Source organism: Pipistrellus kuhlii, unplaced genomic scaffold (genome assembly GCF_014108245.1).
Source record: "Pipistrellus kuhlii isolate mPipKuh1 unplaced genomic scaffold, mPipKuh1.p scaffold_m20_p_9, whole genome shotgun sequence".
Lineage (NCBI taxonomy): Eukaryota > Metazoa > Chordata > Mammalia > Chiroptera > Vespertilionidae > Pipistrellus > Pipistrellus kuhlii.
In genome coordinates, this window is record NW_023425595.1 from 50,297,895 (window position 1) to 50,303,315 (window position 5,421).

Sequence of the window (5,421 nt, forward strand, 5' to 3'; positions counted from 1 at the left end):
TTGGTGTTTGTTGATTCCTATCTGAACTCCATTTTCCTAAGGTTCCACTTTCCTTCTAATTACACTCCAGGCTTCTCAGATTAACCCCTCACACTTATTCTACTGAATCATTATTTCAATTTCCATTTATTAATTTTCAGTGAATCTCCTAATCCAGACCTGAAATAACTTGAAACATGCTTAGTTTTTTATTCAGAACTAGCGGCCTGGTACACAAAATTCATACATGGGTAGGGTCCCTAGGCCTGGCTGGCAATCAGGGCTGATCTTTGGTTGACTGGCAGGGTGATCAGCACCCACCTTGGCCAGCCTGGCGCCGCCTGCTCACCAGCCTCACCCCCTGCCACTGCTGGTTGCCTCCCTCTGTGGGGAAACTGGCGGGGCGATTGGGGGGCCCCCACTGGCACCCATATTGGCTGGCCTGGGGCCTGCGGGCTGGGGGAAGCTCCTGTATTGAGAATCTGCCCCCTGGTGGTCAATATGTACCATAACAACCGGTTGTTTCACAAGTCATTCCACTGTTCAATTTGCGTATTAGGCTTTTATTATGTAGGATAATAATGCATGTGATACATTTGGCCCAATGCCTCAATTAATGTTGGCCTTAACAGAAGTTAGTGATTTTATTCAACAAAGAAAATTTACAGTTCTCATCATGACTAGATGTAGCTAGCAGTTTGGTTGGTTGTTATATGGGCAAAGCAGAAATGATTTTTCTAGCTTAAATTAACAAGAATATGAAAAAGAAGGGCTTTCAATAGAAGCTGAATGGCCCCATTTATATGAGTTTCTGGTATCCTGGAAGATCTTTCCAGTTACTAATAAATGAGGGAGATCTAACAACCCTCTCAAAGAAAAGTCCATACCACAGGATGTGCACAAAGATGAGCAAAATCCATAGAGAAGTGATCATTCAGGAGCTGTCCAGTACATGCAATAGCTTGGCTCAGAGCACACCATTCTAGCCAGCAGGTGCTCCAACTGTCAGGCCATCAACAATGGGCTGTGTATTATATAACCCCATGGAGTGTTTCTGATTTAGGACTCTGATTTCTTGACTCATCATGTTGCCTCTGAGTGTAGTGGGTAGAAGAACTCCTTCACAGGCTTTGGAGAGAAAGAAATGTGTACAGAACATCAAGACAGATATTAAAAGCAATTATCCTATATAATAAAAGCATAATATGCAAATAGACTTAACGGCCAAAAAGCAGAATGACAATCAAGGTGACCATCCAGGATCATGCTATGACACCCACTGGTGCCAGGCCAGCCAAGGTGAGTACGATGTAATTGGTTGGGAGCCTGGCCATCACCCCATGATCACTCCACAGAGGGAGGCCCAGGCCACTGACAGGCAGGCTGCAGCAGGTGGGCGGGGCCTCCCTCTGTGAGGGAAGCCCAGGTCCTGGGTGCCAGCAATTGGAGGGAAGCCCATGCTGGCAGTCAGGGGAAGGCCTACTCTTGCCCAGATTTCATGCATCGGGCCTCTAGTTTTTAAAATAAAACTCCTGAATTCAAAATTGATACTGCCAAAGGCAAACATTTTAAATTCTTTGTGTGTGAGCTAATTGGCTGACTGAATTGAAAAGTTGTATTCTGTAATTATGAAAAACCAATTGCTTTTGCAAATAGGTTTTCCATTTATAACAATACCTAGTCCATATTTAATAAAACTCCCCGTTGCAAAAGTGTAGCTATGAGATGCTTGCTCTTCTTACAGTGCCTCCCATGGCTGGCTGCACAACAAATTAAGATTGTAGGGTATTATTTAGTAGTGAAGTGCTCCCCCTAGTGAACATAAGTAGGAATTTAAACAAAAACAGAAAAATCTTGAAAATATTTCAGTTCCTCTTTAATATTTAAATCATAGAATTAAAAAAAGTAGGGCACTAACTACTTTAATGATTGGTCTTATAAGCTTTAGTGTAGTAGAGACACACAGTAAAATCAAGGATTTTTAGGCTACTGTAAGGGTTGAGATGGCAAGTCATTTTAGGGTTTTGAGTGCAGCAGGGTCTCAACCCTGTCATTATTGACATTGCAGGCCAGATAATTCTTAGTTTGGGCAGGGCCATTCTGTGCATTGTAGGATATCTAGCAGCATCCCTGGCCCCTACCCATTTGATGTTAGCATCTTCTCCCTACTCCCCATCCCCACCCCATACCACACACACTCTACCAGTCCTGATGACCAAAAATGTCTCAACATTGATTGCCAGTTTCCCCAGAACCACTGGAATGGAAGGATGACACAATATGACATCCTTTAGTAGAATCATTCTCTATGTTTCTCAGTTGAGAATAGCCTGCAGGCAACAAAAATACCAGATAGGAATAGAGATGGTGAAAAGTGGTCAAATTCTGAATATATTTTAAAATTAGAACTGACAGAAATTTTGAAAGAAAAGATATGGAGACAGAGGAGAGATAAGGGAGGGAGAGAGAATGAAAAAGGGGAGAGGGAGGAAGAAAGGAAGAAAAGAAGGGGATAGGGTAAGGGAGAGAGCAGTGTCAAGGATGACATCAAGAACTTTAGACTGAAGAACGAGAACTGAGGTGTCATTAACTGGGATGTGGACACAAAAAGAGGAGCTGACTTCAGAGGCTTTTTAGATACCCAAATAGATAGGAAATACAGTCTGAAAATTAGGAGAGGTGAGGTCCAGGCTGTTTGGGAGTCATTATCTTATAAATAATATATGTAAGTTTATCTATGAAGTGAATACACACACACACACACACACACACACACACACATATATGAAATTACAACTATTCAATGTAAGAAATGTGTGAAGGAACCAGCAAAAGGAACTGAGAGGCAATAAGTACAGTTGGAGACAGACCAGTGTGATGTTCTGGAAGTCAGGAGCCTTTGCAGTTTTTATATGAAAGGGTCACATCTTAGTAACTTCCTTCTTAAGGTTATCATTTGTGAATATATGCAATTTATCTTATTTTCTGCAGTAACATATTTACCTGGCTGTCTCCCCTAGGTTGTGAACTCCTGAAAATAAAGATCTCTGCATCTTTGTAGCAACCAGCACAATAAATAGCAGAATACTTGTTCAGTTGATACTGAGATTTAATAGTAAATCCATCCTTTTGAAATCAGTTAAATCAAGGCTCTCAATTAATTCAAAATTAGCAATAACTCAGACATAATTAAAAAAACTGAGATGTTTAAATTTTGTGTTGAAACATACCATGAAAGGGATACCATTGCTGCCTTGAATTCTAAGTGTCTCTGCTTTTATTTTATGTGTTTGGGACTCTTGATAACATTGTTATTTGATAAAAGAAAATTAGATCCATGGCTAATAACTATAAAGCCATTAATCATCCCTAATTTTCTATTGCCATCATAACCATCAAAGAGACATGCTTGAAAGCTGAAAAGGTGGTTAGCCTACATGTTATCTTTAAATATTTTTAATTGATTAAATAAATGAATCGTCTAAACATATTGTAAATTTACTGTGCCAGAGTATATAAAATACTTTCTATATTAGTGCTTTATTTTATTTAACACTTAAAACTCTAAGAATTAATGATACAAATAAGGAAATTGAGAGTCAAAGATGTTAATAAATATTTCTCCCCAATTAAACATAGCTGAAATACCATATCACATCTGAAAAATTAACAGTAATTCTTTAATATCATTAACCAGTCAGTATTCAAATTTCTGGTTGTCATAACTGATAATTTTTTTCAATTTTTATGTTTCTTTAATTCAAGGTCCAGATCATTATGACTGGTTTATATTTCCTAAGTACCTCTCATTCTGTAAGTTCCCCTCCATCACTTTCCCCCCCCCTTGCAACTTATTGAAGAAATAATCATGCCAATTGCATCCCTACAGTGGCATTCTTCTGTCCTGTTTCCTTGGTATATGCTTGATCAGATTTAGGTATAATTCATTTCGGTAAAACCAGAAAGCATGTAATGTTAAGAATGTCTCTTATATTAGCAGCTGACCAATATTTTTATTTTACTAAACACGTATCTCTGTTTTCTTTTGCTAAGAGTCCCAATCTTAAGCAACAAATAGAATGATAGAATTAGAATACCACATTATTCACTTGCCTTATCCTACAGTATTTTTATCCCATACAATCTCAGAATAACACTAACACTGCCACCAACATAGTCACTGTAGACAGTGTAAGTCGATTTCTGCAGTTCTCTTTTTAGTTTAGGACATATCCCATTAGAAAGATACACATCATTGAACTTTATAGCAGTAAGAATAGTTCTCTGTTATGGTACCAACTGGATATATATTTAGGTATATTTCATTTATTTTTTAAAAGATTGTTTTATAATTCAAAAAGTATTTAAATGACTCAAGTTTTGAGAAAGCAATGACACCTCTCACAATTTAGAATGCCCTTGATAAAAGGACACCTTGTAATATCAAAGTTAAGTCCTAGATATCTTTTTATGTATTGTATATTGTCTCCCTAACGACTATTATCTTGTCTTCAACTTTTATCCTATCAAACCTAGTATAATCATACTCCAAAGTTTTCAAAAACTTTACTATATGTAGCTTGATTTGTTGCTTTGAAATAGCTCATTAAATATTTATATACTGCCCCCCCCCCCCCCCCCCCCGGAAAACATTTCATAAAAGCAATCTGAATGAACAGTTAAGAAAATAAAACTTGTTTGGCCTGAGCCAATTATATCAAATCTGTTGTTTTAGGACCTCATTCTGGATATAAGTAGATAAAGCTTATGGTAGGTTCAATAATGGTCCCCCAAGATGTTTATGTCACAATCCCTAGAATCTGTGAATATTACCTTATATGACAAAAGGGAGTCTGCAGATGTGATAAAGGATTGAAAATGGAGGGACATCCAGGTGAGTCGACCAAATGACCAGTCACTATGCTTCGCACTGACCACCAGGGTGCAGATGCTCAATGCAGGAGCTGCCCCCTGGTGGTCAGTGCATTCGCACAGCCAACCTCTGCAGCTGGCCAACCTCCTATGGTCCCTCCCCCCAGCCAGCTGGCCCCAATCGCCTGCCAGGCCGAGGGACCCCACCCATGCACGAATTCATGTACCGGGTCTCTAGTGTCTTCATAAGAGGGAGCCACTACAACCAAAGAGAGGAGACTATATGATAATAGGAGCAGAGACTTAAAGATACTAAACTTTTAGCTGTTAAGATGGAGGAAGGGGCAAAGAGCCACAGAATGCAAGAAATGCAGCCCAAGAAGCTGGAAAAGCCAAGGAACAGTATTATCCACTAGAGTTTCATGAAGAAAACAGTGCTGTCAATACCTTGACTTTAGCCAGTGAAACTGATTTTGGATTTCTGGCCTCCAAAACCATAAGAGAATCTTCGCTGTTTTAAGCCACTAGGTTTGTGGTAATTTGTTACAGCATCAATGGGAAACGAATACA